Source organism: Bison bison, unplaced genomic scaffold (assembly GCF_000754665.1).
Source record: "Bison bison bison isolate TAMUID 2011002044 unplaced genomic scaffold, Bison_UMD1.0 scf7180017864220, whole genome shotgun sequence".
Classification (NCBI taxonomy): domain Eukaryota; kingdom Metazoa; phylum Chordata; class Mammalia; order Artiodactyla; family Bovidae; genus Bison; species Bison bison.
The window spans coordinates 864,361-888,714 of record NW_011494792.1 but is presented as its reverse complement, the minus strand read 5'-3'; the positions used below and the strand labels follow the sequence as shown (position 1 = coordinate 888,714).

At 38.8% G+C, this 24,354-nt stretch overlaps 1 pseudogene; it reads right to left on the bottom strand.

Moving 5' to 3' along the window:
- Positions 1–13,606: 13,606 nt before the first annotated feature.
- Positions 13,607–24,354, bottom strand: part of LOC104992635 — a 14,678-nt pseudogene continuing 3,930 nt past the window's right edge.

Here is a 24,354-nt window from a genome sequence, read left to right as displayed (position 1 = left end):
TTGGTGGGAATGCAAACTAGTGCAGCCACTATGGAGAACAGTGTGGAGATTCCTTTAAAAACTGGAAATAGAACTGCCTTATGATACAGCAATCCCACTGTGGGCATACACACCAAGAAAAGCAGAATTCAAAGAGACACATGTACCCCAATGTTCATCGCAGCACTATTTATAGTAGCCAGGACATGGAAGCAACCTAGATGCCCATCAGCAGATGAATGGATAAGAAAGCTGTGGTACATATACACAATGGAGTATTACTCAGCCATCAAAAAGAATACATTTGAATCAGCGGAGAGGGAGAGGGTGGGATGATTTGGGAGAATGTCATTGAAACACGTATAATATCATATAAGAAATGAATCACCAGTCCATGTTCAATGCAGGATACAGGATGCTTGGGGCTGGTGCACTGGGATGACCCAGAGGGATGGTATGGAGAGGGAGGTGGGAGGGGGGGTTCAGGATGGGGAGTATATGCACATCCGTAGTGGATTCATGTTGATGTATGGCAAAATCAATACAACATTGTAAAGTAATTAGACTCCAATTAAAATAAATAAATTTAAATTAAAAAAGAAAAAATCCTTGATAGAAATAACTACTTGACTGTTATGAAATATTACTTTTATCTTTGATCTTCCATTGAAAAGCAGGAGTTGTAGTTAAGCACACTAGTGAGAGAAACTGTTACTAAATGTCAGTATGTCACCTTGAGAAGTTTGCTGTGCATAGTTGCTCAGTCGTGTTTAACACTTTACAACCCCATGGACTGATGACCCCTTGGACTTCAGGCTGCCAGGCTCCTCTGTCCATGGGGATTCTCTAGGCAATAATACTGGAGTGGTTTGACATGCCCTCTTCCAGGGATTTTCATGACCAGGGATGGAACACAGTTCTCCCATACTGCAGGCAGACACTTTACTGTCTGAGATGCCAGCTCCCAATAAAATGGGTCTTGAAGTATATAGAAGATGCATGATTTGTATACTTTTGTATCCTGCAACAGTGTTTTTTTGTTTTTTTGTTTTTTTTTGGTAATTATCAGTCCCGTTTCTATTTACCTGAACATTACCTAGAATGAGGCACTATCTAAAAGAAAAAATTTAACACAAAAGGAAATTTTATCTGTAATAGCAGTTAAGGTTTTATTCTGTTATCAGTTTATCCAAAATACCAGAGGCTGGGTATTTGCTTTTAATTATAATATTTACCTCAGAAAGAACAAATGGCTGGCCAGTTTCTGCCATGTTTGATACTCAATAAATAGTAATTTCAGGGCAGTTGGCATGCCCCTGTAACCCCAGTGGAACTGAATGAAAGGAGTGAAAATTGGTGTTGTTCAGATAATTAACTATAACATAAGTCAGAAAGTAGTGAGTGAGATAAAAATGGTGAGAATGACATTAGGAAGCCATAAGGAGGAAGATGGCACTTTCATCTAGGAAAAGTAGGTAACAATTCATCAAGGAGGTGAATTTCTTTTGACCTTGAAAGAGAGAGTAGGTGTTGGTGTACAATGTAAGAATATTTGATTTGTAGACTCTCCATAAAGTATTTTTATCTGTCATGATCAGAGAATACAGCTAAGAAACTGAACTCCTCTAGTGAAGTTGAGAATCCTATGGTAAAATGTAGACTCAAGTGGCAGGTTCCAAGCACTGTCTCTGCTGCTGCTGCTGCTGCTAAGTTGCTTCAGTCATGTCCAACTCTGTGCAACCCTATAGATGGCAGCCCACCAGGCTCCCCCGTCCCTGGGATTCTCCAGGCAAGAACACTGGACTGGGTTGCCATTTCCATCTCCAATGCATGAAAGTGAAAAGTGAAAGTGAAGTTGCACAGTCGTGTCCGACTCTCTGTGACCCCATGGACTGCAGCCTACCAGGCTTCTCCATCCATGGGATTTTCCAGGCAAGAGTACTGGAGTGGGGTGCCTTCGCCTTCTCTGGCACTGTCTCTAGTTCTGTCCTATTCACTCTTTCAGTCAGTGATTCGATTATCACATTATCTTAGGACATGAACTGCGAGAGCTAGTGTATGTGGAATAAAAGACCGAACATACAGTGCTTTCCATCTACTAGGGTAACAATTAAAAGCAAATGCATCCACAGTTCTGTGAAAGTGAAAGTCACTCAGTCGTGTCCGACTCTTTGCGACCCCATGGACTAAACAGTCCATGGAATTCTTCAGGTCAGAATGCTGGAGTGGGTAGCCTTTCCCTTCTCCGGGGAATCTTCCCAACCCAGGGATCAAACCCAGGCCTCCCACATTGCAGGCAGGTTTTTTACCAGCTGAGCCACAAGGGAAGTTCCCACAGTTCTAGTTCTGTAATTATGTCCAAATAATCAGGTTATGAAGGTTTGGGTGGGGAGAAAAGACCTCAATGGTTTTAGTTCACTGTATGCCGTGAGAGCAGCATCAATATTCACTGATATTTTATTCTGCATGAATAAAAATGTTTCATTGAACAAACACATAATGAAGGCCTGCTGGATGCAAATAATGTACAGCAGTGAAGAGCACACATGTGGACTTTGTGAATTAGGGCTTATATTTTAATAGAAAAACAGAAGTGAGGTAAATTTCAAAGTTAAATGTTGCACCACAATTGGGACACATGTCGAGAGGGAAAAGCACAGAATGCCATATGTCCAGATAACAAGGAGACCTGACCTCTGCCAGAGTCATGAAAGGCTGCTTTGTGGAAGTGGTTTTTACTGAGATCTGAAAGATGTGGGGGAAGTCATGAGGTAAAAGACAGAGGGTCTTCCAGGGAGAAGAAATGGCATTGATAAAGAGCTTTAGGCATATGTGAGAATATAGAGTGAGAAGAACAGACATGCCAGGATTGAACCTTCAAGGAATTTAATTTACTTGGTAAAACTTAGGCTAACTGGACAATGAATATAAGGCGGAATATCATCACTTCTGTGAAAGAGATAAGAATCAGGTTTTTCAGAGCATAGGAGATATTTCCATTTGCCGGGTAATTCGGTAAAGAGTCACTTAAACCTAGGAAACCTGGTTTCTATTGCTACTTTTGCATCAAGTTTTATAAGTTTAGATAAGTGACTTAATCATTTTAGGATTTACTTATATATCCTTAATATGGGAGGATTGTCTAGATAATTTCCAACGTTTCTTCCTTTTCTGAATATCCAGTGAATCCCACTGGTGATTATCTGGAATTAAAAAAACCCTTTTACATACCAAGAGTAATGGCTGAAATATCTACAATATTATATAAAAAGCATTGAAATTCTTGGTTTTTCTCCTTTTTCAGTTTTTTTAAATATAATGTCCAGATTAAATGGCAAGATATTTAAAGTATACATGACAATTTAAATAGGCATACATGATTAATGGATTCCCTCATTGATTTAATTAACATATCTATTAATATCACCTCACATATTTACCTTCCAAGATCTTTTTGGTGAGAACTTTTAAGTTTTCCTCTCTTACATGTGTGCTAACTGACTTCAGTCATGTCCAACTGTTTGTGACCCCATGGACTATATAGCCTGCCAGGCTCCTCTGTCCATAGGAATCCTCCAGGAAAGAATACTAGAGTGGGTTGCCATGCCTTCCTCCAGGGGATCTTCCTGACCCAGGGATTCAACCCATGTCTCTTATGCATCCTGCACTGGCAGGAGGGGTCTTTACCACTAACACCACCTGGGAAGCTCCACAAATATCAATAACACATTATAAACCATAGTCACCATGTTACACATTAGATCCTCAGACACTGTTCATCATCTTACAGCTTAATGTTTGTGCACTTTTAAAAATTCATTCTTAAATAATTGATTTCTCAGCACTTATTTTTACATGAACTGTGACATGTTCTTGTATTTATGGTTTTGGAGTCAGGAAAAAAGATGTCTGTCCCCCACCCCCGCCTCCGTTGTAAGGAGTTTAGCATTAGATCTTTGAGGACCATCTTTATCTAGCAGCTCCATAGCCACCCCTATCATAGTCAGAAATCAAGATGATTTACAAAGATAAGGAAAATAAAGAAAACTGGCTTCCCTGGTGGCTCAGATGGTAGAGAATCTGCCTGCAATGTGGGAGACCTGGGTTGCACCCCAGGGGCAGGGAAGATCCATGCAGGAGAGAATGGTTACCCACTCCAGCATTCTTGTCTGAAGAATCCTTTGGACAGAGAAGCCTCATAGGCTAAAGTCCATGGGGATCACAAAAAGTCAGACATGCCTGAGCGACTAGCACACAATGAACATTAAGGATTTGGAAGCTGTATCAGAACTAAGGACACCTTAAAAGGAAAAGCTAAATTTTGAGAGAGGCAAGAACATAGATGCATCAACACTTTTAGGCCAACAGGGCAAAGGAAGAGAACGGATATTGCAGTCTCTAAAGAGTCTTGTACATAGCTGCAGCTAAAAGTGAGGGCCTCTGACCAGAACTCTGGGGTTCAGTGGAGAAACTTGGCCACTTCTCATCAAGAAAGGAGTCAGAGGAAAGAATCAATCCACTAATCTCTTTCTTCACTGACTCAAGGATTATTGTGTATTCCTGCTGGATTGACTCTTTTTTCCTTATGTAATGTCCTTGTATTCCTTTGTCCTTAGATATTTTCTTTGCTCTAAAGTCTAATTTATCTAATATTAACATATGTTGTTATCCTATTTTCCAAATATCCATGCCATTATTGAGTTTCTTGGGCTTTCCTGGTAATTCAGACAGTAAGGAATCCACTTGCCTTGTAAAGACCTGGATTCAACCCCTGGGTTGGGAAGATACCCAGGAGGAAGACATGGGAATCCATGTTCTTGCCTGGAGAATTCCATGGACAGAGGAACCTGGTGGGCTACAGTCCATGGGGTCACACAGAGTCAGGCACAGCTTAGCAACTAAAGCACCACCTGGTGTTCCTTCACATGTATTCCTTGGGAGGAACAGCCCTACTCAGGCTGCCTTCTGAGGCTAGGTTGGAGGTCAGGAATGCTGGGCCTGGCTTGTCTTCTCTTAGGTGCTGCTGTGTTGCTCTTCCATTCTTCAGGCACTTATCTAGTTCACCTTTTTCTTGCCAAATATACAAGGTCTCCTTTAGTGAGTCTCTTCTTATTTCCAGAACAAACAGAGGAGTGGGCAGAAAGAGATCAAGGCCATCTTGTCTGAACCAGAAGCCCAAGGTGCGTTTTATAATTTAGGGAAGAGATTTCATGGAGGGAAGTGGAGGAGGAAAGTGGAAAGGAGTCCACGGTAGGCTGGAGATGCAAGTCATGGAGTCCTTTCTTTAGAAGTCATGGGAAGCTGAGAAAGTTTTTCTAGGTGAGTGTATATGCAGCTTTAAGTGAATACACTTTCTGTTTCAGCAAACTGTAAGTCTTCTGTATTTTTTCATTAATTTCCTTTACAAATGCATATATATAATGATATCCATATGACATTTTATTTATTCTTCTAGGCCATTTCAGTTCAGTTCAGTCAAGGTGCTCAGGCGTGTCCGATTCTTTGCGACCCTATGAACTGCAGCACGCCAGGTCTCCCTGTCCATCACCAACTCCCACAATCCAAACCCATGTCCATCGAGTCGGTGATACCATCCAGCCATCTCATCCTCTGTCATCCCCTTCTCCTCCTGCCCTCAATCTTTCCTAGCATCAGGGTCTTTTCAAAAGAGTCAGCTCTTCACATCAGATGGCCAAAGTATTAGAGTTTCAGCTTCAATATCAGTCCTTCCAATGAAGACCAAGGACTGATCTCCTTTAGGATGGACTGGGCGGATCTCCTTGCAGTCCAAGGGACTCTCAAGAGTCTTCTCCAACACCACAGTTCAAAAGCATCAATTCTTCGGCGCTGACTCGGCTTTCTTTATAGCCCAACTCTCACATCCATACATGACCACTGGACAGACCTTTTTGACAAAGTAATGTCTTTGCTTTTTAATATGCTGTCTAGATTGGTCATAACTTTCCTTCCAAGGAGTAAGCGTCTTTAAATTTCATGGCTACAATCACCATCTGCACTGATTTTAGATCCCAGAAAAAGTCAGCCACTGTTTCCACTGTTTCCTCATGTATTTGCCATGAAGTTATGGGAATGCATGCCATGATTTTAGTTTTCTGAATGTTGAGCTTTAAGCCAACTTTTTCACTAGTCCACTGTCTTCAAAGTCATTGCTCTGCTTTTATTATGATTTGAGATTTAAACCCTGAAAAAAATAAATCTATTGTAGACTTTGGATTATTTACCAGTAGATGAATTGATGATATACAAAAGAACTAAAGATGTTTACTTTATTGAACTCACAAAATTTTATATATGCATATGAAGAGAGTTATTCACATATAATTTTATTCTTGGCCCCTTGTGGTATTCTGAGAACTTTGATTGAAGCTATATATAAAAGAAATTACATTATTATTATAGTTAAACTCCTGGTATAATTATATGTGTACATTCAGAATCCATAGGCCAGTGGCCATAAAGATGAGTGTCGTCATCACCTAGGGAAGAAAATAATAGCGATTCCATTTCTATTTATTTTTATCTCACTGTCATTTAATTTATACTTTGTGTATATTTTTAAATGTCATAATATATTAGAATAGCAATGCATATATAATATTTTTACATAATATAATTAGGTCACTGACAATGTGTTGAAAAATGGAAAATAATTTGGAGATTAGTTCTTCAGGAAACAGAAAATTATCAGAATTTGCTGCATAAATGTTACTTAATTTGGGGGAATTTACCAATAATTTTTTATGAAACCAGTTCAACTGAAGAAAGGCAGAATGTTCAGAACATCCATGTTTGCATGAGTTTGCATAGAGCCTCAGAGACAGAAACATTTTTGAAGTTGGGTAGAAGACCAAGAGACCTGCCTGGACAGGGGAAAACTTGAATCTTGAATGCAAGAGAGCATGTTTGCTCCCCTCAGTGTGGTCTAAGTTGTTTTTCTTTAAATCACCTCCCTTTCTTCACCTTCATTCCCTAAACCCCGTCCTCTGCTTTACTATTTCTTTTCCCATAGTACAGATCACCTGTTAACATATAATATAATATAATATACTTGGATTCGTGTTTATTGCAGATTATGTCTTCCACCAGCTGGAATATCAGTTCCATGAGAATAAGTGTCTGCCTGCTTAGTTTATTGATGTAGACTAAGCACCTATGAGAGTTTCTGAGTCAGGGAGGCATTAAGTCAATGATCAGTTGGTTACATGACCAATGGCAGAGTACTGGGCAGGCGTATAGGCTTCAAAATTTTTGGTTTTAATTAGCTATTGTAAATAAGCTGTTCTCCAGTTAATGTTACAAGGTTAAGACACGTTTCTGTATCTTTTATCAGCATAAACATAAACTACATTTGAAGATAAGGTTTTAGACCCAACACAATAGCTAAAATACACATTTGGAGAAAATATGTATACTATTTGATTTGTTTTCTTTATCCAAAATATAATTATATTCCTTTTCAAACACTTTTCCTTACATAGGTGTGTGTACATATTTGTTTATATATATAAATAAAATTCCATCTAGTCAAAGCTATGGTTTTTCCATTAGTCAGTATGGATGTGAGAGCTGGACCATAAGGAAACTGAGCACCAAGGAATTGAGGCTTTTGAACTGTGATGTTGGAGAAGATTCTTGAGAGTCCCTTGGACTGCAAGGAGATCAAACCGGTCAATACTAAAGGAAATCAGCCCTGAATATTCATTGAAAGGACTGATACTGAAGCTGAAACTCCAATACTTTTTCCACCTGATGCAAAGACCCTGATGTGGGAAAGATTGAAGGCAGGAGGAGAAGGAGATGGCAGAGGATGAAATGGTTGAATGGTATCACCGACTTGATGGACATGAGTTTGAGCAAGCTCCAGGAAATGGTGAAGGACAGGGGAGCCTGATGCTGAGTCCATAGGGTCTCAAAGAGTTGGATATGACTGAGTGACTGAACTTAACTGAAGGTATGCATATGTGTCATGTATATAACATAATGATTATATGATCATTATACATAGGTCACATTGACAAATAAAGCTATTTTAGTTTCAGGTATCATTACACATAGATAATATTGATATATAATGAAACTTTGGTTTCAGGTGTACAACGTAATTCTTTGATATATATTGCAAAATGATCACCACAATAAGTCTGGTGAACATCTGTTACTAGAAATAGTTCTAATTTTCTTCTTGCAATGAGAACTTAAAAGATCTCTTCAGTTCAGTTCAGTTCCATTGCTCAGTCATGTCTGACTCTGCGACACCATGAATCGCAGCACACCAGGCCTCCTTGTCCATCACCAACTCCTGAAATTTATCCAAACTCATGTCCATCGAGTTGTTGATGCCATCCAGCCATCTCATCCTCTGTCGTCCCTGTCTCCTCCAGCCCTCAATCCCTCCCAGCATCAGTGTCTTTTCCAATGAGTCAACTCTTCCCATGAGGTGGCCAAGGTATTGGAGTTTCAGCTTCAGCATCAGTCCTTCCAATGAACACCAAGGACTGATCTCCTTTAAGATGGACTGGTTGGATCTCCTTGCAGTCCAAGGGACTCTCAGGAGTCTTCTCCAACACCACAGTTGAAAAGCATCAATTCCTCGGCACTCAGCTTTCTTCACAGTCCAACTCTAACATCCATACATGATCACTGGAAAAACCATAGCCTTGACTAGATGGACTTTTGTTGGCAAAGTAATGTCTCTGCTTTTGAATATGCTATCTAGGTTGGTCATAACTTTCCTTCCAAGGAGTAAGCTTCTTTTAATTTCATGGCTGCAAGCACCATCTGCAGTGATTTGGGAGCCCCCCAAAAATAAAACCTGACACTGTTTCCACTGTTTCCCCATCTATTTCCCATGAGGTGATGGGACCAGATGCCATGATCTTCGTTTTCTGAATGTTGAGCTTTAAGCCGACGTTTTCACTCTCCTCTTTCACTTTCATCAAGAGGCTTTTTAGTTCCTGTTCACTTTCTGTCATAAGGGTGGTGTCATCTGCATATCTGAGGTTATTGATATTTCTCCCTGCAATCTCGATTCCAGCTTGTGCTTCCTACAGCCCAGCGTTCTCATGATGTACTCTGCATATAAGTTAATAAGCAGGGTGACAATATACAGCCTTGAGGTCCTCCTTTTCCTATTTGAAACCAGTCTGTTGTTCCATGTCCAGTTCTAATTGTTGCTTCCTGACCTGCATATAAGTTTCTCAAGAGGTAGGTCAGGTGATCTGGTGTTCCCATCTCTTTTGGAATTTTCCACAGTTTATTGTGATCCACACAGTCAAAGCCTTTGGTATAGTCAATAAAGCAGAAATAGATATTTTTCTAGAACTCTCTTGCTTTTTCAATGATCCAGCGGATGTTGGCAATTTGATCTCTGGTTCCTCTGCCTTTTCTAAAACCAGCATGAACATGTGGAAGTTCACGGTTCACGTATTGCTGAAGCCTGGCTTGGAGAATTTTGAGCATTACTTTACCAGCATGTGAGATGAGTGGAATTGTGCAACTCCTTAGAGTACTTATTTCTATCATTTGCTACAGAACCTTAACATTTTTGGATGATTTCTGGTACTAAGTTGATGAAATACATGAAAACAGAGCTCAGATGCTTTTGGTTAAAACCTTAATTTATCTCCTCCCTTCTCTCTGACTTTTCAGTTTGTTTACTCAACTCGTTCTATATTGTTGGATGTCTTTTTGACTCTTATGTTTGCCTCATTGCTTGATGTGGTCAAGGTTTATTTCATTTCCTTTATCTCTCACATCCCTAGAGTCTCTTCACTTGGCAGAGCCCTCTTTGATTTTAAGGGTCATAATATTCCCAGCTCTTTCTGGTCTCTTTTTCTTTCTCCACCAGCCCCAACAGCCACAACTCCTCAATCCACATTAAAGTTTCTCTTTTCTCAGTCTGGACATTCTGCTCTCTTGGACTAAATGTTCTTTGTTTCCTGTTGCTTTGTAGAATAAAGACAAACTCTCCAAAGTGGCATGATTCTCCCTAATGCATAAAAATCCATGCAAGTATTTCTCCATTCTAACCCTACAATAATATACACAGTATATCATGGGAGAATAATCATGAGAGATACAACATGTATGGTAAGAAATGAACTTTTTTTGTGTTTTTTTCAGATGTGATTATTCACTGATACCTTATAATGCTATACATATTAATATCTCAGTTGCTTTGATATAGGATGTCAGACATCCTTACTTCATAAGATGATCCTAAATGAATTGACAGATATACTGTCTTACTCTTTTTGCACATCAATATCCCAGCAACCTTTCAAAACTCCATCATAAAGCCAACTTATTTGTGTCACTCCTATGAATATTCAGATGGCTCCTAGCTTTATTTCAATCTGCTATAGCACCGTGTTGGCATAACACCTTATTCTTCTTCATGCTACCATGTAATATAGTAATTTCTGTGTTTATATCACCCTCTCCTTATCTGCAACTTGAGGGCTTACTTCTGGACAATAGAGATTTTTTTTAAACCTCAGTTTAAGTGCTCATTGTATCCATGACATGTGACTTACTAATCTATAACGTCAGTGAACTTCAAATGTTCTTCATTTGTTTGTTTCCTTTCGGTAACCACTCCGGCTATTCTTTTTTTTTTTTTAGAAAAGAATACTATTTTTTTTATTTTTTTAAACTTTACAGTATTGTATTGGTTTTGCCATGTATCAACATGAATCCAATATGGTATACTAATGCATATATATGGAATTTAGAAAGATGATAACAATAACCCTGTATACGAGACAGCAAAAGAGACACTGATGTATAGGACACTCTGGCTATTCTTGATATGGCAGGGCCATTTCTTCAAATGTAATCTTACATGGAAATCTGTAAAATGGGGGATTCTTTTCCATCCAAAAAGAAATGGATGCTTTCTGGATGGATGTTAAATCCTGTCCAAATATTCCCTCTTTGGCTATTCCTGACTGACTCTATAGTATATCTATGGCTCTGTTCATCATTCTCTGAAATCTACAGTATTCACTTTAATTGTCATAGTCAAACAAGGAGAGCACTCTCATTGTCACCACCTCTGTTCTTGATCTAAAGTCCTAAATTTATGCTTGAAATAAATTTTATAAGAGACAAATACATGAAGATTTGTGTGGTCTGTTGGTGAGTGTATGTTTTCTCCAATTGCATTGTCTCCGGGATGACCCAGAGGGATGGTACAGGGAGGGAGGTGGGAGCACATGTACACCCATGATGGATTCATGTTGATATATGGCAAAACCAATACAATATTGTAAAGTATTAGCCTCCAATTAAAATAAATAAATTTAAATTTAAAAAATACCATCCTCTCTGTGGAAATATCTAGACATTGAAGGAAAGAAAGTTAACTAACAAAATAGTTTGGCTGGATTCTGCCCTGAAGAGTTGCGAATCTTTGTTCATCTCTAGAACTATGGCCTTTAGTAACAACAAAAAATTCTCCTAATATAAAGGGCAATTTCAGAAAAGAGAGGAGAGAAGAGAAAATGGAAATAAAAGGGAATATGAAATATTTGTTCTTAGGATATTAAAAAAGCATATATATTTGGGTCCTTAAAAATAAAGTGTTCTAACAGCATTTCATCCTTCACTACCCAAGTCCTAGACTCACTTTCCCTTTGCTGTTTTTCCTTCCTCTTTCTCTTCCTTCTCTCTTATTCATCCCCCTTTCCCTTTTACCTTGTGGTTTCCCATTTTCTGTTTACTACAATCACTGCTAGAGCCCTAAAGATGCTGCAAAACCAGCCCAGCAACATCACTGACTTCTTAGGAGAGCCAGTCAAGAGACTGGCCTTCATCGAGGTTGTTTGGAGGCTGTTAAACAAGCTGAGCATGCCTAATCCAGTCACATTGATCCAGTCTCAGTAGAGACTCAGTCTATTTGGAGGATTTTATAATTCAGGGACCTACTAGGGCATGATTGTAAGGCCATATAATTACTGAAAAGGATAGTTACTCTAAAAGGAAAAGAGAATGGCATCTCACTTCTCAGATAAATGTGTATTTAAATCTGGCTTTCTGATCTACTCAGTGTCTATGTGACTAGTTGGACAATTGTCCAGAGGCCCCAGGCAGTGGACAGATGCACACCAGTATTTCTGCCATTCAATTGTTCAGAGTGTTTATGATACATGGGTTTCCTTTGGGTCAGCTAGTAGGCAGCTCACTGTGGGCTGCTAAATTTTCTCCAGATAGTGCTTGCAGAGTGAGGGAAACAGAGAGGCTGTGATGACCACTGCAGGTGGGGAGCTGTGGGTTCCAGAACATTTCCCCTGATTAAAAAGGAAACTATAAATTTGGGGACCCCCAACTTGTGAATGTCCTTGAAAATCACCAGGATACCCCTCAAGGGAAACACTTGTCAGTCAGGGGGAATTTCAGATCAGTCCACCTGCACCAAGAGAAGGCTACAACAGCATCATGTAGTCAGTGATGTCAGAACTTTCCCATCTTGTTACCATCTACCTTGTTCCAACATGGCCCAAGGAATGAAGATCCAGAGAGGGAGAGAGAAGGAACCTTGTAAAAATGGAGACATCTACGTTTCCCGGTAGGTCCCCTGGGCCTCAGCAGGGGAGAGGGAGACATTGAATAGGCTGAATATGTGATGGAGCTGACACCTGACTGACCTGGACTTGTGAAACCCAGAGTGATAGAATGTATGGAATGGCTGCAAGGTGATGCAGCAAATGAGGATGCAGTGGAGTGTGGGTGACGACAGCCACTGCAGGAGGATGAGCCAGTTCACCTTTGTATCTGCTATGGTCTCAGCCTTTGTGTCCCCCAGAAATTTCATATGATGAAATCCTGATTCTCATGGTTATGGTAACCCTAGGTGGGGCCTTTGTGAGGTGATGGAGTTGTAAGGATGGAGTCTCCTCAATGAGATGAGTGCTTTTACATATAAGAGATGCACAGAGATCCTGAGCTCACCCCTGTGTGAGGATACAGTAAGAAGTGTGTGACCAGAATGGACCCTGCATGACCACGCTGTGGAAATCCATTTGCGTTGTTTTTAAGCCTGTGATATTTTGTTATAGCAACCCAGAAGGACTAAGACAGCATCCTAACAATCTTTAGACAGTTCAGTAAGCCTCATGCTTTTTACACAAAAGTGCAAAGCACTTATCTTGTCTGGTGTAACACTGTGATAGTTGGCTGAAAGTCGTGGCTGGCTTTCATAAAGAATCCTGAGAATTCAGTCTTCTTGGTAGCATGACCAGAACCATGAACAATTGTCTAGTACTTTGATTCTAATAACGTGACCCAATAATTGGCTGTGATTCTTATGGAATCTCTTTATGGTCTTCTTTGTAATGCCAGCTTCTGCTATTTGTGAATAATTTTAATAGGAGCTTCATTCTCTCAATTGTAGGGGTGGATTTTCTTTTGATTTTCTATTAAATGAAGATAAGAAATGTTAACAAGTTGCCCTCTTAGCTTTTGACATCTCTACAGAGTCTGTGTTTATTTTTTTAAGAGGAGACCCATTTCACAGAGCCTGCATTAAAAAGCTGTAAATTTCAAGAAGCTTGCTATGGGATAGATCATTATGACCACCTCAAAGCTGGAAGGGATGGATGTGGATTTAGCACATTTTGAGGACTCGACATGCCAGAATCTTGGTGTAAATGTCAAGTTTATGTGAATCCCTGCTCAGGCATTTGAACAGGTTATCAAATGCAGAATGACACACATCATCTCTGGACATCAGGGATGGGAGTCTGACCAGTAAATGCAAGCCTTTACATCTTCCACCTTACTGGAAAAATAATCTGAATACCCAAAAGATAATGACTTCTTATGTGTTTTATTAGGATTTGCTTACCTTTTCTGCTTCTATTTATCAAATTAAGATTTGGGGAAGACATACCAATATGTATGGATTTTGAAGCCAGCCTATGAGAAAACTATTAGGAATCTAAAATGTAGAAACATAACTCAAGTTTAACTTTCTCTTTTCTTCCTTCCCACTCTCATCCTTTGATTTGAAGAGGACAGAGAAAGAAGACAAGTGGAACTTCAATAGCAGATATCCTGTGATACTTGAAGAAAATGCTGATCTTGGAATTTCTGTTTTCCAGTTCTCTTACTCTTGAAAATATTTCAGCTACCTGTGCCCAGGAGAGGCAAGCTTTTGGTGAAATTGTGTGCAATGCAGGGAAGGCTGCCCATGTCAAAAATTGCAGTGAAATTCTGATTCCTTTACAGTAGAATTTAGCACTATGAATGACTAGGTTCCTGCTTTATGTAGTAGCAGTCTAGAATATAGAAGTCATGAATCTTTTTCTTACCAAATGAGATAATTCCAAACTCCTTATGCATTACAGAGGTCACCTCTTTCATTCATGAACAAAGCAAGAAATACCTCTGCAGGATGCTGACCTGGCTGATATGCCTCTCTATGAATGCTTGCAGTTCTTGTACTTTTTTCACATTCTCTCTGGCACTTGATAGGATAGCATCTGAGACTTCTTTCATACTCTGCAGTATCATGACAGATGATACAGAGGTCTATGCCAGGAGTAGAGTAACATGAGTATCCACTTACTAAGGTCTTCATTCTAAGCAACCATAAGAAATGGTCTCATTAAAATAATCATAATTCAGTGGTTTTGGTAACATGTGATCTTTGCTCAGAGCAGCTGACCTAAAGAACTTTTGGTTATTCCTATGTGTATGCAGAGATTTTTGAAGGTAGTAAAAGTTGCAAAAGTATAAAATGTAAGCTATTAGTTAACATTTCACAGAATTATCAAAAATATAGGTTATTTTAGGAACTAATTCTTCTGATGAGTTCTAATTTATAACATGAAGAATTTTCTTTTTCCTCTGAAATTCTACCACCACTCAGTGAGTACTTTTATCTTTGTATATTTGCCTGAGAGAATCTAAGTTTTTGTGACAAGTCAGTATGTGCTGCAGTGCTTGACCCAGGAAAGAGGGATTCCACCTGTGCCCACATCATTGTCACCCAGTGATTCATTCGTATTAATGAATCAGATGAGTCCTTCATATTGATTGTAGATCAGTAATTGCTTTATGATATTACAACAAAGAGACAAGGAAGAAGACATGACACTCCTAAACAGGCTTCTCTCCTCAGCTGATCCCACACCAGCCCCCTGCTGATATCAGAACAGTTGTTTTGTTGACATGTGTCCGGGCAGAAAATGGCACAGTGTTGTCTTTAGTAACAGCATCAGTGCGATTCACAGTGGAGGGTCCCCCCTAGTTCACTACTATTAGCAGAATTGAGCCTGAAAATCCCAGGGGCTGAAGATCTCTAGTTAATATGCTTGATTTCTTTACAGCCATGAACTGTTTTACTGGTAAAGAACAGAGAACTGAATAGGATTAAATATAGTAATGCACATAAAGTGCTGAGTAAAATGTATGGCCATGTAGTAACCTTCAATAAATTTTAAATTTAAGCTTATTGAAAAATCCTTCCTCCTCTTCTTCCTTGACCTTTTTCCTTTACTTGATCATCCTCATTATTAATGAGCTTAACAGAGGAAAAGAATGCTGGTATCATTAAGAAAGTTGTAGAGAGAGAAGATAGTATTTTAAGGGGGGATGCATGTGAATATATTTTAAATAATGTTAGGATGAAGAATAATGCAAATAATCAGAAAGGAGATATCATAATGATGAAAACTTGTAGCTGCCATAAATGACTGATGCTTGATATGTAAACTGTGTTGTCCTCAGAACAGAGGCAATTGTTGCAGCCATGAGAAGTAAAGCAATGTTATATCGGCCATTGTGGGGGAGACTTACAAATTAAAAATAAAACGTGACAGAAGAGTCATTGAGAATGACGAATGAAGGAGGTGTCAGAGAAGTAGAAGCAGAATCAGGAGAGCCTTGAAAGGCAGACGCGGTGGCTCGGGTGGTGCAGTATAGGACTCCCAGGTATGAGTCACTCGTAACAGGGAGTACTCAAAACTGGGGTGTATTTCTTACATATTCATGCATTTTGCAATCTTACATTTTACTTATATTTTTCCCATTCATTTCCTGTTTTTGTACAGTATAATAGCTGCAATCCTGTGTCTAATGCATTGGTTGAACTAAAGTTGTCTGCATGGACGATTTATAGATATGTTATTTATTTTTCTACTACAGATCTTTAGTCATCCCTTGATTTCGCTCATGCTTCATCAACTGCATAATATAATTTCTCTTCAATTGCTTACCGTTCCTCCACCTTTGTCTGCATGTACAGTTACCATTCCCTCTAATAATCTGAAGCCTGGTAAGCTATATATTGTCTCATTTGATCTGGTGAAAAACCCAGGTGAAAGACTCATGTTCATCTGTTTGGCTTTTTCTCTTTCTTAGGGAGTATAGAGGGAATTTGTATAACAGCTCTTGGTGGCATTGATATAGTACAGTTTGCCCTGGGCATATTTTTCATCCTGAAAGTGATCAGGCAGTTAGTTAGGGTTGTTGGACATTCAGTAGATGAACCCATTACCAGAACATTAACATGTGTGATAGACGTGTAATTTTTTTGATGGGGGGGGTGGGCATCACAAAATTTGAAAGTCATTCTTTTCCTACTTTTTCTATACATTGTCTCTACAAAAATGATTTTACATCTAACTTTTATAAGTTCAACCTTTTCCCTTCTCTATTTTATTATCTTTTTTTTTAATTTTTTAGTATTTGAACAAAATATAGCACTTTTGCACCAATACTTGGTGCTTCCCAGGTGACAGTAGTGGTAAAGAACATTCCTGCCAATGCAGGAGATGTAAGAAGACTCAGGTTTGATCCCTAGGTGAGGAGCATCCCTTGCAAAAGGGTATATTAGCATACTCCAGTATTCTTGCCTGGCGAATGCTATGGACAGAGGAGCCTGTTGGGCTACATTCAGTAGTGTTGCAAAGAGTTGAACACAACTGAAGTGACTTAGAATGCATGCATGAACCTGTATTTAACCATTTAATCTCCTGTTTACTGTGGGTTAGAGCCAATATATTGCCTTATAAGGAGTTAAACGTTATGACTCTGACTTATCTCTGATCCGCACACCAAGAAGCTTAGAGTTCATCCCAGGTGCAGAATACAATGCTGTTTATGGTGACAAAATGGCACACCAGAAAAACATGGCATAAAGTTATAGGAAATACTGAGCAATAGACTAAGAAGAATAGGAGTAGAAAAATCTAGCTAACACATTGATAGAGAAAAACTAATCTTTAGCGAAAGTTATGAACATTTCAAGAGTTGGAAGAGTTGGAAAAAAAAATAGACAGTCAAAAATGGAGGATGAAGCAAAAATAGTGAGTAAAAAGAACTACGTGAATTTAGTAGAAACCTTTAGCACCACTTTTTATTAGCTGTCTACTCTACTGTGTGCTCCTTGATTGACCTAAAAGAATTAACACACAACTTTCAAATACCTTCCTTAGAAGAATAGTGATTTCCAATTGTAAACTCCCCTTCTACTGTAGCTCTAAAGCTATTCACTGCAAATCTTAAAACAATAACTTGTAGCATGAAAAAACTACCAGTATTCATTTCTGTGACCAGGATTCAGCTTTGTTTAACACGTTCCATCCACCCAGTTCACTGCAGAGCAGTTCTCATTTATTGGCTATTTACTCTGAGCCTGGAGAAGAAAGCCCAGAGAGACACTGAAGGACCAGAAAATCAACACGCTTCCTTTCCCCCAGTCCCACCTGAAAGTGCTTTGTGTCAGGTAGTATTGTGGACTGGATCTGTGTTCTTCAACTTCATGTGTTAGAGCCCTAACTGCCAAAGTGCTGTGTTTTGAAATGGACTGTAGCCCACCAGACTCCTCTGTCCATGGGATTTCTCAGGCAAGAATACTGGCGTGGCTTGCCATTGCCTTCTCCAGGTAATCTTCCAGACCCAGGGATAGAACCCAGGTCTCTACATTGCAGACAGATTCTTTACCATCTGAGCCACCAGAGAAGCCCATTAAGGTTAAATCAGCCCTTAAGGTGGAACACTGATCCAATAAGTTTAGTGTCTTCATGAAGTGAAACACCAGAGAATTTTCTCTGTGTCTCTGTGTCTTTTCCTCTATCTCTCTTCCCCACCCCCCACCCTGTGTGAGGATGCATGGAGAATCCAGCCTGGGAGGAAAGAATTCTTACCAAAACCTCACCTTCCTGGTGCCCTGATCTGGGACTTCTAGCCCCCAGAACTGTAAGGAAATAAATTTCTGTTGTTGATTCCACTGAGTCTATTGTGTTCTTTTATGGCATTCTTGGCTGATAAATACAAAATAATTTACTTTGAAAATTTACAAAAGAAAATGAATGAATAGAAATTGAAAAAGTTATTGTACTTCTGAGATTTCACAAAACTGATCCTTTCTTCGATTTCCACATCTTATGAGCTGACAGCTTCTTTGACCTAGAGACTCTGCTATTTGAAATTTGGCTGATGCAGCCTTCTTGTTTAAAGTATAGTATAGCCCAGTCACTTATGCGAAGGTAACTTCTGGGAGCCTGGTGGGCTACAGTCCATGGAGTCGCAGGAGTCGGACATGACTTAGCAACTAAACCACCACCACCACAGTACTTACAAACTCATTGAACATTATGGTGGAATGGTTATGGAAGTCATGGGACAGCCTGGCAGCATCGATAAGCAGGTCTGTAAGGGAATCCAGGGGGAAGTCAAACACGTCAGGACAGCAGATTGGGCATAATTTGCCTTGGCACAGGAGCAGATTAGATATGACCAGCAAATGGAGCAGGCAGGACCTTGCTAAAATAAAAACATGAGCCATTCTGAGATGATCTAGTCACCTGAGGTTATCAAATCCATCCTGTGGAGGGAAGCCTCTTCCCCTGTTGCTCTGGGCAGGAGTTGGTGCTGTAGTAGCTGGGTTGGGGAAGAAGGAGCACCTTCTGTGTAAATTTAGATGGGTGATGATATTTCCACAGATAGATAGTTGGAGAAATAGGTTACTCCCCGTATTTTTGAATTGCTCCCAGAAACATTTGGCACTTAATTCTGAGCCAAAGTGTGTAGGCCATTTTTTTAAGACAGTTTAGTGTTTGGACTCTGCAGACTCTGGCAGCGAGGCCATCTAGGAGTTTGTAATTTTTTCACTCTACATTGATAATGCTTGAATTTTAGACACTGAAATGACAAGAAAAGTCCAGTTGATCTGTGTGGTTTACCATCACGCTGGGGTAAGAGTAAACACATGACTGACTGATCACTACTGTTGAGTACAGAGAGAATAATAAGAGAATAAGGATACTGTACCTTGGATCTGCTCACTCACCTTCGTAACCCCATGCATGTCTTTGATACTTTCCCAAAAGCTTTAAAACATCTTAAAATTTGTGTTTCACAGGAACCCTGTGAGATAGCCTTAATCTTCACTATGATCATCAAGTTATGTTAATGAAGATGTGATGACTTGGAGAGGGCAAATAATTTTCCCCAGGTCCCATTATTAGCAGATGCAGGTCACTGGGCACCAGTACACTCATCTGTTCACTTCCTGATGTCACATCACACATGCCTGTGGCTCTCAGTCTGCATGTGTGTAACCGGGACCACGTCAGGAGCTGTGATGACTCTGCTCAAAGAGAAAAATATTTTGTCTTTGACTGCAAAACAGCAGTGACCCTAGAACATTGGTTTTTATCCACTTGTTCTGCTCTGTCTGTAAAACACTCACTGTTAAAGTCTTTGACAACTGGCTAGCCTTTCTTCTACACACCTTGACAGCTCTTCTACTTTTATGCATCTTTAATCTTCCAATTACGTTTGTTTCTTCAGGAAAATAGCAAATATCCCTACAAATGGTAACACAAGAATATTACCTGGTCAGCACCCAAGACAACGTCATTGGCTCTGCAAACAAGGCCTGCCCTTTCCTGACTTGGACTTTTTAGGGACGAAGTTTTTCTGTCTGATGTGGAGTACATCCTGACAACCCATAGAGCTTAGTTTTTGAACCATCTCCAAACATCTTCTCTTTGATAGGAGAACTAGACCTTTCATGCTTCCGTGATGTATTATAATATTTCAGAAATTATTCTTCACCCTACCTTTGGCCAACAGACGCATAAAACCATAGACTCTGGAATGCATGGTTTTAATATTACTCTTCCTGTCCATCCTTTGTAAATAAGCAGAATTAAAGACTAAAGTGAGCAAGAATTGAGTTTGAACAAGAGAACTGATAAAATAGAGATTTATCCTCCTGAATGACATCTGAGCATGATTCTTTTTCCAACTTCCCAGGAGAGTGGTAATTTAATTAAGGATAAGATATCAGCATTTACTAGGTTTTCTGTGTTCTTATTTAGTTTAAAGGGGCATGGTATCTAAGAATAAAATGGTTATTTAAAATTAGGTGATGAAAATAAAAGAAGTGGTTCTCAAAAAGAAGACATATAAGTTGGAGAAATTTGGGACTATCTCTCTCATCAACTAGAGAGCTTATTGTGACAGGCAAGGAGAATAATAGCTTGTATAACATATTTGTGTGCATATATTTCTGTGCATGTATACATGTGCTATGCATAAATATATGCTTAATTCCATCATAGAACTTGGACATTATAAAATTCGATTTTATAAGAGGTGGTAAATATGTTGGTAGATGACTAACTATATGCTTTTTTTTTTCTATTAAAATGTTATCCCTGTGTTTGCTTTGGTAGCACATATATTAAAAAATTGCAATAATACCTAGAAAATTAGCATGACCCCTGCCCAAGGATGACACACAAATTTGTGAAGGCTTCCAAATTTTTCTGTAATAACTTCGAGGGGTGGGGTGGGAAGGCAGGTGGGAAGGAGGTTCAAGAGCAGGGGGACATAGGTATACCCATGGCTGATTCATGCTGATGTTTGGCCGAAAGCAGTACAGTATTGTAAAGCAATTCCCCTTCAATTAAACATCAATAAATTTAATTATTGAAACTGTTATTGGGGATCATATAACAGGTTCAGATATCCAATGTATGACTAAAGAGGATCTGACTGGAAACTGATGGTGTCAATTATCATTGGTTAGTGATTCATTCAGAGAAGGCAATGGCACCCCATTTCAGTACTTTTGCCTGGAAAATCCCATGGATGGAGGAGCCTGGTAGGCTGCAGTCCATGGGGTCGCTAACAGTCAGACGCGACTGAGCAACTTCACTTTCACTTTTCACTTTCATGCATTGGAGAAGGAAGTGTTCTTGCCTGGAGAATCCCAGAGACGGGGAAGCCTGGTGGCTGCCATCTATGGGGTCGCACAGAATCGGACATGACTGAAGCAACTTAGCAGCAGCAGCAGCAGTGATTCATTAACTTTATAGTTGAATGAGAAAAGTAAACTAACAAACACTATTGTCTGTGATTCAGTGTCATAGCAAGCTGTAATCCTTGTCTGCCTTCGCTTTTAGGTGGTGTAGTGCCCAAACTTTGAAACTGAGTCTGTTCCCAGAAGCGCACAGTCGTGAGTCCTGCCCAGGGTTTTTGTTCCTGATGCTGGAGGCTTCTGTTTGCTGGTTCAGTAAGGCTGAAATTTTCTCTCCTGAGCATTCTCTGGTTCTATCATGTGCACAAGTCTTTATATTTTGTTTTTCTAATTTGATTCTCTTATTTTTTTTGATCAGACTACTAAGTCTCTTTACAATTTATTTTTCAGACCCTTTTGTGCTTTGATCTTTCTGATGCTCATTAGTGTATTTGTTTCCATGTCTATTTTTCTGAGTAGTTTTCAGTATCTACATAAAACCTACCCTATTCTCTTAGTGCCTGGATTTTGGTGTTTAGCATCAGCATATTTTATGAACTTAATTTTCCTTCTGGTGCAGTTTCTGGTATACAGCTTAAGCTAGTTGGCTCACATCAGGCTTGTTCGTGTTGTCTCCAAAAAATTAGAGAACTCTGCTTTCTTTCTAGGCAATACTCCCCTTGTTTTGATACCATTGCTAATTTTCTGTGATTTCACTTCCTGCCTCATAAGCTTTGTCTTTCTCAATCTACTGTAACTTGAGTACTATGTGTCTGTATGTTGGTATTAATATTTTAAATAAATATCAACCTAGTTTGCCTGAGAAGTAAAAGGAATAAAATTATAATAGTGTTAGTAATAATACATCCCCTAAATTATAATCCAGTAATTCTCTTAAATGACTTTCTAATCATGTATTGTTGAGGTCTCCTACTCATTTTTCCTTACTAGTTGTTTCAATTTTGAAATAGAATGTAGAAAACAATGGAGTGGAAAATACTAAAAATTACTTTGGATTTTAGATGCCTCAATATTAAGTATGTAATTATTAGTTTTTTACAGTTATTAGGGTATTCTTAGCACATATATGTCAGTGTAAGGTGATTGCTATTGAGTGAAGGATGTATACTGTGAAATGCAATCACAAAACAGGTGATTGGAGATAAAGAAAGTAATGCCAGGAAGACACAGGCTTCTGTTTTGGAAGGAAAAACTTACAGTGTCTGTCATCTACAGTCTACTCTTCAGATTTTTCAGAACATTTACTCTTCCTTTGCCCATTTAATAATTTGGGTTGTTTGATTTCTTTTCATATTGAGTTGTATGAGTCTCTTATATATTCTTGGATACGAAGCCCTTACCAAATATGTGATTTGCAAATATGTTTTTTCACTCCATAGGTTGTCATTTCATTTTACTGATGGCTTCTTTTACTATGCAGAAGGTTTTGAGTTTGATGTGATCTCACTAGTTTATTTTTGCAGTTCTTGCCTTTGCTTTTGATGACTGAGGTGTTTGAGCTGCTTGTAGTTTGGAAAGCAATCCTTTATCAGTTGTTTTATTTGCTATTCTCTTCTGCCATTCTTACCAAAAGACACAGACTGGCTGAATGGATACAAAAATAAGACCCATATATATGCTGTCTACAAGAGACCCTCTTCAGTCCTAGAGACACGTACAGACTGAAAGTAAGAGAATGGAAAAAGATATTCCATGCAAATGGAAATCAAGCCGGATTGGAAATTCTCATATCAGAAAAAATAGGCCTTAAAATCAAAACTATTATAAGAAGTAAAGAATGATCAAATGATCAAGGGATCAGTCCAAGAAAAGACATAACATTTTTAACTATTTATGTACCCAGTATAAGAGCACCTCAATACATAAGGCAAACACTAACTGACAAAAAAGGAGAAATTGACCAAACACAATAATAGTAGGCATGTTAACACCGCCCCTATACCAGTGGACAGATCAACAGAACAGAAAGTTAATAAGGAAAAGGATATTTCCCAAAAGGAAATATTAGAGCAAACAAACCTAATTGATATCTCAGCACATTCCATTCACATGCAGAAGAATACACTTTCTTCTCAAGTGCACATGGAACATTTTCCTCGTCTTGGGTCACAAATCAAAACTTAAGGAAATTTAAATAATTTCCTTAAATAATTTCCTCAGTAAATTTAAGGAAATTGAAATAATATCAAGCATTTTCTCTGACCACAGCACTATGAACTAGATATCATTTGTATGGAAAAGAAATTTAAAGAAAACAAACACATGTAGATTAAACAACACATTTCTAAATAATAAACAGGTTACTGAAGAAATAAGGGAAATCAGAACATTCCTAGAAGCAAAGAACAATGAAAACATGATGATCTAAAACGTATAGGATGTAATAAAAGCAGTTCCAAGAAAGAAGTTTATAGTAATAGAAATCCTACCTCAAGAAACACTCTGAATAGACAACCTAACTTTACATATCTTTGACTCTTTTTAAATTTCTCTAATCAATGTCTTAAAGGTTTTGCATAAAATCTTTCAACACCTTGCTTAAGTTTATTTCTACATGTTTTATCTTTTTTTGATGCAATAGTAAATGGGATTGTTTTCTTTATTCCACTTTCTAATAGTTAATTCCTTATGATTATACAGTGGAAGTGAGAAATAGATTTAAGGGACTAAATCTGACAGATAGAGTGCCTGATGAACTATGGATGGAGATTCATGACACTGTACAGGAGACAGGAATCAAGACCATCCCCATGGAAAAGAAATGCAAAAAAGCAAAATGATTGTCTGGGGAGGCCTTACAAATAGCTGTGAAGACAAAAGAAGCATAAAACAAAGGAGAAAAGGAAAGATATAAGCATCTGAATGCAGTGTTCCAAAGAATAGAAAGGAGAGATAAGAAAGCCTTCCTCAGCGATCAATGCAAAGAAATAGAGGAAAACAACAGAATGGTAAAGACTAGAAATCTCTTCAAGAAAATTAGAGATACCAAGGGAACATTTCATGGAAAGATGGGCTCAATAAAGGACAGAAATGGTATGGACGTAACAGAAGCAGAAGATATTAAGAATAGGTGGCAA